The following is a 15214-nucleotide window of genomic DNA, read 5'->3' on the forward strand; positions in this document are numbered from 1 at the left end:
AATAAACAGCCGAGGATTCAGGCCAAGACCCTTCTTCAGAACTAAGAAGCACATTTGAAAATGGTTAATTAATAGTCATTTGGCTAATTGATTAATAGCAACCAATAAAAAGTTTGGTCAAGAAAATTGGTTATTTTGACTGTGGAGAACTGAGGCTTTGTTGTGAAGACATGTAACTGAAGTGGCAGTTGCAGGGTTTTTTGGGTTCAATGACCACATTTCTATTAGTTTTAAAAGTTCAGTTTTAAAACTAGCTAGATAGAACAGGTTCACAGGTTTAAGAACTAAACTGAAGCAAGCCAACTTTGAGGACATTAGGCAGGATACAGCTGGGGTTAACTGGGTGACTCCACTTAAAGGCAAGGGAAGTTGGCAAGTGGGAGATTTCTAAAGGGGTTAGATCAAGAGTTCAAGGGCATCATGGACCTATTAGGGTGAACAACAGACATGCCAAGTTCAGGGAACCTTGGGTGACAAAAGGCTTTGGGAAGGGATAAAGGAGGAATTATACATCATGTTTTGGCAGCAAGCTACAAATGAGTTCATGGATGAATAGAAAAAGCTTAACATCAGGCTTACCAGTGAAATTGGAGGGCAGAAAGTGCGAGATGGATTTGGCAGGCAGGGTAAAGGTGATCCCAAGAATGTATAAAGCCATGGAGCACTAAAGCAGGCCCTTTGGTGCATTTAGAAAGTGCCAAACTGTTATTCTGCCTAGACCCATTGATCCACATCTCGACCACAACCCTCCATGCTCTTCTCATCAAGTACTTATCGAAAATTCTCTTAAATGTTGCAATCAAACCTGCATCCATCACTTCTGCTGGCAACTCATTCTACACTTGCCCAACTGTCTGACTGAAATTGCTCCCCTTCAGGTTTCCCTTAAATATTTCACTTTTCACCCTTAACCTATCACTTCTAGTCTCACCCAAACTTAGTGGAAATAAGCCTGTTTGCATTTACCCTATCTATACCCATCACAATTTTGTATGCCCCAATCAAATATCTCATTTTCCTATGCCCAGGGAATAAAGTTCTGATATATTCAACCTCAAGTCAGGTCCTCAAATCTGGGCATTATCCTTGTAATTTTTTTCTGTCCTCTTTCAATCTTATTGATATCTTTCCTACAAGTATGTGACCAGAACTGCACAAAATACTCCAAATTTCTCCTACCTGGATACAGCAGAGGCTAAAGAGATAAGGACAACAATGAGGTGGTTGCAGGAGGTGGAGAAGTGGCTGTGGGATTTGCTTTGAGTCAGTGGACTGGGACGTATTCAAGGACTCAGAGGATCTGGATGAATACATCACGGTTGTCATGGACTTTATAGGGATTAGCGTGCCCCACAAAATCATTTAAAGTCGTCCTCAACCAGAAGCCCTGAATGAATCATGATATCTGCAATCTGCCAAGGACCAGATCAGTGGCATTTATGTCTGGTGAGCAAGATGCAAAAGGTCCAGGTATGATCTCCAGAAAGCCATCTCACGTGTGAAGTGGCAATTCTGGACCAAACTTGAATTACTGGGGAATGCTCAACAGCAGTGGCAGGGCTCGAATGCTATTACCTCTTACAAAGTGAAATCAAGTGACATAAGTGACAACAAGGCTTCACTGCCAGATGAGCTCAATGCCTTCTATGCTCACTTTGCCATCAAAATATGGAGGAACCTTCATGACCATCCACAGCCTCAATGACCCTGTGATTTCAGTCTGAGGCTGACATGAGAGCATCCTTCAGGAGGGTGAACCCATGGAACGCATCCAGCCCAGATGGAGTACCTGGCTGAGTACCAAAGACCTGTGCTGATTAACTGACTGGAGAGATCTTTAACCTCTCGTTTAAGTAGTCTCAGTCTCAGATTAACTGACTGGAGAGATCTTTAATCTCTCGCTTAAGAAGTCTCAACCAGGGTTCAATTATACCAGTGCCAAAGAAGAATGTGGTAACCTGCGTCAATGACTATTGTCCACTGGCACTCACATCCACTGTGATTAAGTGCTTTGAAACATTGGTGATGAAACATGAGAAGCGACTTGGATTCACTCTAATTTGTCTACAATCACAACTGGTCCATAGCAAATGGCATTTCATTGGCTCTTCACTTAATCTTGGAACATCTGAACAGCAAAGATGCACACATCAGGATGCTCTTCATTGTCTACAGCTTGGCATTCAATACTATAATTCCCTCAAAATTAATCAATAAGGTTCAAGGACTTAGCCTCAATACCTCCTTGTGCAATTGGATTCTCGATTTCCTCACTTACAGACCCCAATCAATTTTGATTGGGAACAGCATCTCCTCCGTAATCTCCATCAGCACAAGGCTGTGTGCTTAGCCCCCTGCTTTATACAATGACTATGAGGTTAAGCATGGCTCCAATGCCATATTTCAGATTGCTGACATCACTGTTGTTGGACAAATCAGCATCTAGGAGGGAGACTGAAAAAAGATTGGATAAAGGAGACAGATCTACTAAAAGTCAGTCATTTAAAAGATGAACGATCTAAAACAGGGTCTAAACAACAGTTGAAATCTCCTCCTAAAACCAGCGAATACAGACTTAAAACTGGTAAAAGTGAAAAAAAGCGTTCAAAAAAACCTGGATCATCTATATCCGGGGCATACAAATTAGCAAAAATCATTTATTATCTAATTTCTCTGACACTATAACAAAACGCCCATTGGTCTCAGGCACTACATTATGTTGAACGAAAGAAACTGAATTGTCGTCTACAAGAATCAAAACTCCTCTAGCCTTAGCCTGAAAGGAGGAATGAAACAATAAACCCTTCCAATGGCTGAAAAGATGTAAATTATCACATTTACGAACATGTGTTTCTCGTAAAAAAATATTCAATTTCTTAATATAATTAAGTATCTTACTACGTTTCACAGGATGGTTTAATCATTTCATATTAAAGCTAAGTAAATTAATAGTATGGTCCACTTCAAAGATTGCTTGAGAGAGGTTAGAATAAAAACCACTGGAATATATATTAAATCCAAACAGTGAGCTTTAAGATAAAGTAACCAAGCAACAACTGAAGCTAAAAGAACCAAACAGCTGATAGAAAAGAAAAAACCCACCCCCCACTCAAAGAAAAAAAGTCAATCAAAGGGCAGTCGACAGCTAAACCTACCAACATTACCCACCCAAAACAATTTACTGGCTGAGATCCAAAAAATTTCCAAGGCTAACTGCATTCCAACAAGTTTAAAGTGGCTGAAAGAGCAATGGCCAGTGATGTTACAAAGTGTAATTAAAGGCAAAGCACAACAAGTTTATACAGCTTTAAATGCTGAGCCAGCACTGGATTATGACATTGTTAAACAGCATATATTAAAGGCATATGAGTTGGTTCCGGAAGCATATAGAGAAAGATTCAGAAATTTGAAGAAATCGGTGCAAAAAAACTTGTGGAATTTGCCTGTGAGAAATCTGTGTGTTTTGAGAGATGGGTTTCCTCTAAAAATGTAAATGGGGAGTATAATAAATTAAGAAAGTTGATTTTGCAAGAGGTATTTAAAAGCAGCATTCCTGTCGAAGTGAGAACATACTTAAATGAACGGGACATTGCAGGAGATTGCTAAATTAACTGATGAGTATGTTTTAATTCACAAAAATAAATTTTCTCCAGGTAAAATTTTTTTAAAAAGAAAAATAGCAGAGAGTCAAGGTAAACCAGAAATTAAATCTGAAGTTAGTGAGAAAAGTAAGGATGAAGGGAGACATGTGAAGGAAAGACATTTTGGTATTATTTGTAATTATTGTAAGAAACCTGGACACGTAGTAGCTAATTGTTTTTGATTGAAAAAGGAAGAGAAAGAATCCGTCCCAGATGCCTGTGTGCAGCATATTGAAAAACCTATAAAGCCACAGGGTTCAGAAATTACTTTCTTTTTAAATCTTTTTATTGAATAAGTATACAAAAAGGTAAGCCATATAAACATTAATACAATGTTAAAGTATAATAAAATTCCAGAAGGTATCAATACCAAAAAAAAACTACAAACAATGTAATTTAAACATAAGAAACCAAGATAACATAATAGTATACTAAATTTTATATATATCAATGGAAAAAAAGAAAAAAACCCCAAAAAAAAACCCACCGTGCAACTAACTAAAAGCAAAGCAATGGGCTAACTTGAAACCAAACAGAGTTAAACTTAAAATCACGTCCTCAATCCCGACCTCCATTAAAAAGTGAAAAAAAAAACAAGGGTATATATTACATTAAATGAAAATATCGAATAAAAGGTCCCCAAATCTGTTCAAATTTAAATGAAGAATCATAAAGATTACTTCTAATTTTCTCCAGATTCAAACATAAAATCGTCTGAGAGAACCAAAAAAAGGTAGTTGGAGCATTAAGCTCTTTCCAATGTTGTAAAATACATCTTTTCGCCATTAAAGTAAGAAATGCAATCATTCTACGGGCTGAAGGGGAAAGATTACTAGAAATTTTAGGTAGTCCAAAGATAGCAGTAATAGGGTGAGGAGAGATATCTATATTTAATACCTTAGAAATAATATTAAAAATCTCTCCAAAAAGTTTCCAAAGTAGGGCAAGACCAAAACATATGAGTTAAAGAGGCTATCTGCCCCGAACATCTATCACAAAAAGGATTAATATGCGAATAAAAACGCGCTAACTTATCTTTGGACATATGTGCTCTATGAACCACTTTAAATTGAATTAGGGAATGTTTAGCACAAATAGAGGAAGTATTAACTAATTGTAAAATCTGCCCCCAATCATCCACAGAAATGGTAAGCCCCAATTCCTGTTCCCAATCTACCCTAATCTTATCAAATGGAGCTTTCCTAAGTTTCATAATAATATTATAAATCATAGCCGATGCACCTTTCTGACATGGATTAAGGTTAATTATCGAATCTAAAATATATGTAGGAGGAAGCATTGGAAAGGAAGAAAGTATAGTACTTAGGAAATTTCTAACTTGTAAATATCTAAAAAAATGTATTCTTGATAAGTTATATTTATTAGATAATTGTTCAAAAGACATAAGGGAACCATCTAAAAATAAATCCAAAAACCGTAAAATACCCTTAGTCTTCCAAGTTTGAAAAGCGCGATCCGTAAAAGAGGGAGGAAAAAATGTTACCTAAAATAGGAATCGCTAACCCGAATTGATTAAGATCAAAAAATTTTCTGAATTGAAACCAAATGCGCAAAGCATATTTAACTATCGGGTTAGAGACCTGCTTAAGGCGTTTCGAATCAAAAGGGAGAGAGGAACCTAAAATAGAGCCAAGTGTATAACCCTGAACAGATTGTAGTTCCAATGCTACCCATTTAGGAATAGATAGTATGTCCTGATCAAGTAACCAAAATTTCATATGTCGAATATTAATAGCCCAATAATAGAATCTAAAGTTAGGTAATGCTAAACCTCCATCTCTCTTAGCTTTCTGTAAATGTATTTTACCCAGTCTCGGATTCTTATTCTGCCAAATAAATGAAGAAATTTTAGAGTCAACTTTATCAAAGAAAGATTTTGGAACAAAAATTGGTAATGCCTGAAACACATATAAAAATTTTGGCAAAAAAAACATCTTAACTGCATTAATACGACCATCAAAGTTAAATATAAGGGAAACCATTTAGATGAAAGTTGAGTAATATGGTCTATTAATGGTAAAAAGTTAATCTTAAATAAATCTTTATATTTACAAGTAATTTTAATCCCAAGATAAGAAAAATAATTATCAATCAATTTAAATGGAAATTTATAATATAAGGGAAGATGTTTATTAATCGGAAAGAGTTCACTCTTACTAAGATTTAATTTATAACCTGAAAAAAAACCAAATTGTGCTAATAACTCTAAAACAGCAGGAATGGATTTCTCAGGATTAGAAATATATAAAAGTAAATCATCAGCATAGAGTGATAATTTATGGGACTTTAATCCCCGAGTTATCCCAGTAATATTTGAAGATTCTCGAATGGCAATTGCAAGAGGTTCTAATGCAATATCAAATAATAGGGGACTAAGAGGACAGCCTTGTCGAGTACCTCGAAAGAGAGGAAAAAAAGGTGAGTTTAAAGAGTTAGTACGGACCGAGGCTACAGGGGAATGATATAACAGTTTAATCCAGGATATAAATTTCAAGCTAAAATTAAACATTTCAAGCACCTTAAATAAATAAGGCCATTCTACTCTATCAAAAGCTTTCTCGGCGTCTAAAGAAATAACACACTCAGGAACATTTTGTGAGGGAGTATAAACGATATTTAACAATGTACGAATATTATAAAAAGAGTAACGACCTTTAATAAAACCCATTTGGTCTTCCGAAATAATAGAAGGAAGTACTTTTTCTAGTCTATTTGCTAATAACTTAGAAAAAACTTTAGAATCAACATTTAATAAAGATATTGGTCTATAAGATGCACATTGAGCAGGGTCTTTATCCTTCTTTAGTATTAAAGAAATTGACGCTCTATTAAAAGATTCAGGAAGTTTACCAAGTTTCAGAGAAGCCTCAAAAACCCTACAGAGCCAAGGGATCAATAAAGAAGCAAAACATTTATAAAATTCAACGGTAAACCCATCCGGGCCAGGAGCTTTCCCCAGATTCATAGAAAAAATAACATTCTTAATCTCATCCATAGTAATGGAAGTATCTAATATAGAAGACATATCCTGTGAAATCTGAGGGAAGTCTAACTTATCTAAAAAATCATTCATATATTTAGAATCTCGAGGAGACTCTGATTGATATAAAGAAGAATAAAAATCACAAAAGGTTTGATTAATCCCCACATGATCCAGTATCAATCGATCATTTTGGTTATAAATCTGATTGATTTGAGATTTAACATAATTAGATTTCAATTGATTAGCCAGCAGCTTGCCAATTTTGTCACTGTGAACATAAAATTCACTTCTTGTTTTCTTTAATTGGTTTACAATCGAGGACGAGTGTAGTAAACTGTGTTCCATTTGAAGTTCAGTTCTTTGTTTGTATAACTCCTCAGAAGGAGCCATAACATATTTCTTATCAATTTCTTTAATCTTGTCCACAATTTCCATCTCCTCCTGCTTCTGTTTCTTCCTCAAAGCAGCAGAATACGAAATAATCTGACCACGAATATAGGCTTTAAAAGTGTCCCAAAGAGTGTTAACCGAAATATCCTCTGTATGATTAATTGTAAAAAAAAGCTCAATCTGTTCATTCATAAAGTTAACAAAGTCCGAGTCCTGAAGCAACAGCGAATTAAAAAGCCATTGTCTATTATTTTGTATATTGGCCATAATTTTAATAGAAAGCTTAAGTGGAGCATGATCCGAAATGGTTATAGAATCATAATCACATTTAATCACTGAAGGAATAAGACGAGAATCAATAAAAAAATAATCAATTCTTGAATAGGAATGATGAACATGTGAAAAGAAGGAAAAATCTTTTTCCTGAGGATGCAAAAAACGCCAAATGTCCGTCGACCCAGAATCAGAAAGGAAAAAGTTAATCAAAGTTGCAGATTTATTAGGTAAGGTCCGTAAAGGAGCCGAACGGTCCAAAGCTGGAGACAAACAGGTATTAAGATCTCCGCCCCAGATCAATGAAAACTCGTTCAAATTCGGAAACTGATTAAACAATGATTTATAAAATTCCGGACAATCCATATTAGGAGCATAAACATTAACCAAAACTACTTTTTTATTAAATAGTAAACCACTAACCAATAAAAATCTACCATTCAGATCAGAAATAATATCCTGTTGTATAAAAGTAACTGAGGAATCTATAAAAATAGAGACGCCTCGAATCTTAGCATTGGAGTTCGAATGAAATTGTTGCCTCTTCCAGAATTTAAAAAAACGTAGTCTGTCCCCCCTCCGTACATGGGTCTCTTGTAAAAATAACATTTGTGCTTTAAGTCTCCGGAACACTTTAAAAACTTTTTTCCTTTTAATAGGATGATTAAGACCGTTAGTATTCCAGGAGACAAAATTAATAATAGACTCCATAAATCCTAAAGTCAACCCACAGCTAGGAGGATTGACGATAGGCTCGACCCACGAACCCGGAGAGGAAACAGAACATACAAAAGATACCGGGAAAAAGGACGCAACCAGTACTTCAATAATGTATATAGCCCAAAGAGAAAAAAACTAAAACGTGAAGCCCCTCCTGCCACCCCCCCGCCCCAAGACCCCAAGGCAAAATCTAAAGCAGACCCACCCGAAAGAAGCAAGCGCTAAAACTACCCCCATGACTTCCGGTATACGCTCCCTAAAAAAAAGGTATAAATATGAAAAAGATCAGCTAATTGTAAAACAGTAAAAAAGTAAAAAAAGGTAACTCAATTAAAATACACACACAACAGAACAAAAGCCAGAGAATATATATTAAAAAAAACCACAATAAACCCCAAACCCATGAATAAACACAACAAGAAAAAATAAGATTATTAACATAAACTAGTTATAAAAAGCAAAACAAAATAAAATTTAAAAAAAACTACAAAATTTAAGGCCACACAGGAAATACGTAAGATGACAAAAAGGAAGTAACCACCCAGAATCCCCTGGGAAAAGAAAGAAATGACGCAGTTAAAAAGAAAGTTTAGCAACCATATTAAGAAATCAAAAATAAACTTTTCTGCCCAAATAGGGCACAAAAAAGTTAAAACCAACCAATTCACAGCCTCCGATCAACGGAGATAATTAAAAAAAATAGCAATTAAGATGTTGAAGGTGAAAATTGATCCAGATAACTCTGGGCCTCCGATGGAGAATCAAAAAAACGAAGGGCTCCATCTGACATGCGAATCCTTAGACGTGCAGGGTACAGCAGCGCTGGTCTTAAATCCATCTTATAGAATTCCGACATCACAGATCTGTAGCGAACCCGTTGGTCCCAGATTGGTTTACTGAAGAAATTACTAATGAAGATGTGTTAGAGTCTGACCAAGTTAAGAAGGGATATGAAACTTTTATAACAGAAGGATTTGTATCCTTGAAAGAAGGATCCAATTCAGTACCAATAAGAATACTTGGAGATACTGGAGCTTCTCAATCACTAATATTAGACAGTGTGCTGAAGTTTATTGATGAGTCTGACATTGATGAGGTAAATTACATAAGAGGAGTTGGGAGTGCCATTATGCCAGTACATCGACATAGAGTAAATTTAAGGTCAGAATTCATTACAGGGGTTGTTAAAGTAGGACTACAATCCAGTTTACCTGTGAATAATGTTTCTCTTTTGTTAGGGAATATTTTAGCAGGTGGACAAGTTTTTCCTGAAGTGCATTTGACAATAAATTCAAATTCTGAGGATCCACAGAGGGATTCTAACACAGATTCTTCCTGTGTTATAACAAGAGCTATGGCTAAAAAGACTGATGTAAAGGATGAGGTTGTTACCCATAACAGTTCAAATCAAGATTCGAATTTTGAGGATGTATCAGAAACTTTCTTACCTACATTATTTGATCAGGATTTTGGTGGCAAGTCTGACCAGGAAGATTTGTCTTTATCTCGGAAGGAGATGATAGCAAAGCAGGGTAGCAATCCTGAGATAGTTAAATTAAAAGAACAAGCTCTTCCAGATAGTGAAATTGAAAAAGTACCAGTAGGATATTACTTTGAAAAGGGAGTATTAATGAGAAAGTGGAGATCGCCTACAATTTCTGCTAGTGAGGAATGGGAAGTTAATCATTAGCTAGTAGTTTCTAAAATTTATCGAAATGAGATTTTAACTATGGCTCATAGTATTCCTTTGGGTGGTCACTTAGGTGTAAAGAAAACTATGAACAAAGTTTCTAAACATTTTTATTGGCCTAGTTTAAGACAAGATGTGGCGACATTTTGTAGAACGTATCATACGTGTCAAGTTGTGGGTAAACCTAATCAGGTTACTCCAGTGGCCCACTGCAACCAATTCCAGTATTTGGTGAGCCATTCTCAAAAATCATCATAGACTGTGTAGGCCCTTTGCCAAAAACTAAAACTGGACATCAATATTTGTTAACTATTATGTGCACAGTGTCTAGGTTTCCACAGGCAGTACCTCTTAGGAATATAACAGCCAAAACTGTGACAAAGGGTTCTTATGAAATTCTTTACTTATTTTGGGTTGCCTAAGGAAATACAATCGGATCAAGGTAGTAATTTTATGTCTGGATCGTTTCAGCAGATAGTTTATAAACTGGGAGCAAAACAGATTATTTCATCAGCCTATCATCCAGAATCACAAGGAGCCTTGGAGAGATTTCATTCTATATTAAAAACTATGATTAGGACATATTGTGTGGAAAATGAAAAAGACTGGGATGAAAGTATACATTTACTACTTTTTGCAGTAAGAGAGGCAGTGCAGGAATCATTAAGTTTTAGTCCTTTTGAACTTCTGTTTGGGCATAGAGTTCGAGGACCTTTGGCTTTGTTAAAGGAACAGTGGATTAATAAAGAGGTACACACTAATTTGCTAGATTATGCTTTAAAATTTAAAAAAACGATTATATAAAGCTTGTAGCTTGGCCAAGGAAAACTTAAAGTTAGCTCGAGAGAAGATGAAGACTTAGTATGATAGGGAAGCTAGGATGAGGTTGTTTAAGCCTGAAGATAAGGTGTTGGTCCTTTTCCCAGTGCAAACGAACCCATTACAAGCTAAATTTCATGGTCCTGATGAGATTAAATCTAAGGTAAATGATGTAGATTACGTGGTTAAAAACCCCAGATCGGAGAAAGACAACACAGCTGTGTCATATAAATATGATAAAACCGTATTATGAGAGAGAAGCTGCTACTATGACTGTTGTGATCAATAATGAGTCTGATCTTGATAAAAACTTAATGGAGGATTCACCTGAAACTCATTTTAAACCCAGAATTATTTCAGCCAGGTTACCAAATTCAAAACTTCTAGAAAATATTGATGAAAAATTAGCTCATTTACAGCCAGAGCAGAGAGAGCAGATGAAACAGTAAATTTTTAAATAGAGATTTATTTCCAGATGTCCCTAGAACCACCATAGCTACGCATGATGTAGATGTTGGAGATGCAAAACCCATAGAACATCCGTATCAAATGGAGAGGGAAAAATGTGAACTTGAACAAAATATTAAGTATATGATAAAGAATGATATTATTAGTCATTCTAATTCGAATTGGAGTTCACCGTGTGTTATGGTGTCTAAGCCAGACAATAGTATTAGGTTTTGTACATATTACAGGAAGGTAAATGCTGTGACAAAAAATGATGCATATCCAATCCCTAGGGTAGGTGATTGTGTGGATAAAGTTGGATAAGCCAAATTCCTTACAAAAATTGATTTGTTAAAAGGTTATTGGTGTGTTCCATTGACGAATAGAGGTAGAGTGATTTCAGCATTTGTAACCCCATCTGGGTTATATGAATATAATGTTCTTCCATTTGGGATGAAGAATGCAGCAGGTACTTTTCAGAGGATGATTAATAGCGTGATTCAGGGATTAAAAGATACAGATGCTTCTATTGATGATTTAGTTACAGCAAATAATACCTGGGAAGCACATCTTACTGCAGTGGAGAAATTATTTGAGAAACTTTCAAAAGCTAACTTAACTATTAACTTAGCTAAAAGTGAATTTGGTCATGCCACTCTGACTGTTAAGGAAAAGGGTTAAGGAAATTAAACTCCAATTTAATAATTCAGTTGAATGTTACAGGACTACAATATTTTGATCACTCATATTAAGGGTAAAGATAATGTGATCGCTGATTGTTTATCTGGATGTTAAATGTACAACGAAAATTTGTTTTTTATGGAGTGGTATTTTAACATTTGTAACACTCCTACTGTAGGGAATTATTGAACAATTAAACTTCTGATACTGATTCAGAAATTAAGAAATCCTGCACCTCAAGTCGAATGGAACCATTTCTGAGAGCCATTTTTCAAAATGATTCTAAGACGAGCAGGGTAACGAAGAGAGGGTTTAAAACCTTTATTATACAACTCAGACATAACTTTTTAAAGCGTTCATTCAACACTCAGGTGAAAAATCCTCCACAATTCATATCTTCTGGCCTTCATAATCAATCATAACTTTCTGATGAGATTCACGAATTAAAATTTCCTTTGTTTGAAAGTCATGAAGACAAAGTATCATTAAACAGGGTTGTTCTCCTGAAGGGGGTCTTGATACTGGCGATCTATCAGCTCGGTCTATTTTAGGTGGAGATTCTAAAATATTCGGAAATAAGTTAGCCAAAAGGTTTGCAAAAAATTCTGAAGGCTGATTGCCTTCCATTAACTCCTTAAGACCCAGAATACGCTTCTTCTGCTTCTATTTTCTAAGTCGATAATCTTCCGTCTTAATGTTTCATTAACTGTTTATCACAGATCTTTTCCAGGTCATCAATCTTCACATCCAAGATCGTCAAAGTGTATTTATTCTCCTTTATCCATTTATCATGTTCATTTAGTTTTTTTTAATAGAATCCAATTTTACATCCATTCATTTAAATTCAGCGCTCAGTTGCCGGAATTTCTGCTGGAACTCCTCCGAAAGTTCATTTTTATGCTTCCGAAGTGTCTCCAAAATAGAATACAAAGTTACAGGAGGGTCCTATTTTTTTTAGCAGCTTTGGCACGACTCATTGTAAAACAATAATGAGTTTAAAAGTAAGTTTTCAAAACAAGTTGAAAACAGTAAATTAAGTAGAGTAGGAGCAATTATAAAAACGCTGCTACTTCATCAACAGCCAGTAGGTTCTGCCGTCTGAGACTTTAAATGTCTTTTTTCTCCATATTTACTAAGGAGAATATCATGGAAGCTAAGTGAGGATAATATGTAGTGAGGTTTTGGATCATATGCATTTGAGGAAGATAGTAATTTGCAGCGTTGAAGCACATCTAGCAAATCACCAGGGCTTGACTATACCCAGATGTTATGGGAGACCAGAGAAAATATCAGAGGCTTTCAGAGAAATTAGCTTTGCCATTAGCTACAGGCAAAGTTCCGAAAGATTTAAGGGTGGCTACTGTTGTTCCACTGTTCTAGAAAGGGAGCAAGGACAGGCCAGGAAACTATTTGCTGGTGAGTCTAACTTCAGTTGATAGGAAATCACTAGAGGAAATTTGAGGGACAGTATCTACAAATGATTAGACACTCAAGGCCTAATCAGGAATATTCAGCATGGTAACAACAGGAATTCTGCAGATGCTGGAAATTCAAGCAACATACATCAAAGTTGCTGGTGAACGCAGCAGGCCAGGCAGCATCTATAGGAAGAGGCGCAGTCGACGTTTCAGGTCGAGACCCTTCGTCAGGACTAACTGAAGGAAGAGTGAGTAAGGGATTTGAAAGCTGGAGGGGGAGGGGGAGATGCAAAATGATAGGAGAAGACAGGAGGGGGAGGGATGGAGCCGAGAGCTGGACAGGTGATAGGCAGAAGGGGATACGAGAGGATCATGGGACAGGAGGTCCGGGAAGAAAGACGGGGGAGGGGGTGACCCAGAGGATGGGCAAGAGGTATATTCAGAGGGACAGAGGGAGAAAAAGGAGAGTGAGAGAAAGAATGTGTGCATTAAAAAGAGTAATTCAGCATGGTTGTGTGTGAGGTCATTTATCATTAATCTTTGAGTGTTTTGAAGAGTTAACGAAGGATCAGTGGATGCTGTCTATGTGGATTTCAGTAAGGCTTTGGACAAGGTCAGGCATGGCAGGTCATCTGGAAGGTAACACTGCACGAGCTTTGGGGAGCTAATGAGCTGGATGCAGAATTGGTTCGACGACAGGAAGCAGCGGGCTATGCTTGAAGGTCGATTCTCCGACTGGAGGCCTGTTACTCGTGGGATATCTTGGGGCCAGTACTGGACCACACATTTGACCCTTACAGTATGATTCTACTGAGCAACATTTGGTGCCGAGGACTGAAGAGAGGAAGTACATGATGCAAGCTTGTGTCACAGCCCGAGGGCAACCTTTTACTTAAAAATCCACAGAATGACAGCCAACAGTGACCAAAACACAGAAGCCTTTAAAGTAGCAGCTAAATTCACATGCCAGCTTCATAAAACCTTCAGTGAGCAACATCCCTGGGTTTTACACCAGAGCTCCGTTAACATGACCGCGACGAGCCCCGCCGAAGGTAAAGGAGCGATGTAGCGGCAGTCGGGCTCAGGAGCCCGGAACCGCTTGGGGCCGGACTCCTCCATCCCTGGGCAAGGAAGGAGCGGAGCAAATGGGATTAGCAAACGGGCACAGGATTAGCGAGGGTGCGCGTCGAGCGACCGGCTACCAGGAAACACGGCCTCACGCCAGGAACTCCCACACCGGTCTCCATTCCCCTTCCCCTTGAGGCCGTGATCCTCTAACCCACTCCGAGGGAACCTTGACATTACCCGCGAGGTACAAGCACTCTACTTCGACTATTTCCCCCTTTCCGGCATGCCGTGTACTCACCTCCCCTGAACTGCGCCACAACACACCAAATCCTTCCGGAACATTCGCCTACAGTCACTGCGCATGCGTCTCAATTTACCTTGCTTCCTCAACTACAACGGGCGGCGGAGCTGGTCACGTGAAATGGTGTTTACGCTTTGAATGGGACGTGTTTACGTCATTCCCACCCCGCCCTCCTCTCCCCAACCCACCCCACCCCCACTCCCGCACGGCGTAGCTGGGTTATCAGTGAGCACAGGCAATTAGGTTATAGGCGGTAAACCGCGTGGTTGTGCCAACATCAACATTTATTCTCACGTCTGTTTGCCCTGGAGTGAACCATTCCTACTATCAGCACCTCGCTCAATGCTTTTTTTTCCTGTAACCTTCTCTCATTGTATCATTTCTTAATGCATGTATGCATTTCTAAATGACAATAAAAAAGGACTGAGTGTTCTCATAATCTAATCCATGCCCCTTCCTCCTTTTTAATTGACCACCCTTCTTTCCACGTTCCTCTTCCTCCTCCTCCAATCTCTACATCACTCTCCTCTCCAACCCCTCTTTGCTTATACCCTCCTTCCTCATCTGCCCCTTCTCCATACAAATAGTCTGCCTGCTGCCTGTCTCCTATGACAACCTTTAAGACAGCTCTCCCATCTCTTGCTTTACTCCTTTGCATCAAAGGCTGTAACAATGGAGTCTTGGTTATGACTATTGTTATATATCTCAAGGAGATCTTGTGACTTTCTTGTGCGAATGATGTAATAGTCTTTTGGAGGTCAG

At 37.6% G+C, this 15214-nt stretch overlaps 1 protein-coding gene across 1 annotated transcript in view; it reads right to left on the reverse strand.

Moving 5' to 3' along the window:
• ghitm (growth hormone inducible transmembrane protein) overlaps positions 1-14574 on the reverse strand; it is a 39980-nt gene extending 25406 nt beyond the window's left edge. Inside the window, exon 1 of the mRNA XM_063070755.1 lies at positions 14450-14574. The gene's annotated coding sequence lies outside the window, so the exon portion shown is untranslated. The remainder of the gene's footprint in view (positions 1-14449) is intronic.
• Between the last annotated feature and the right edge of the window lie 640 nt (positions 14575-15214).

The sequence above is a fragment of the Mobula hypostoma genome, chromosome 18, assembly GCF_963921235.1.
Source record: "Mobula hypostoma chromosome 18, sMobHyp1.1, whole genome shotgun sequence".
Taxonomy (NCBI): Eukaryota; Metazoa; Chordata; class Chondrichthyes; order Myliobatiformes; family Myliobatidae; genus Mobula; species Mobula hypostoma.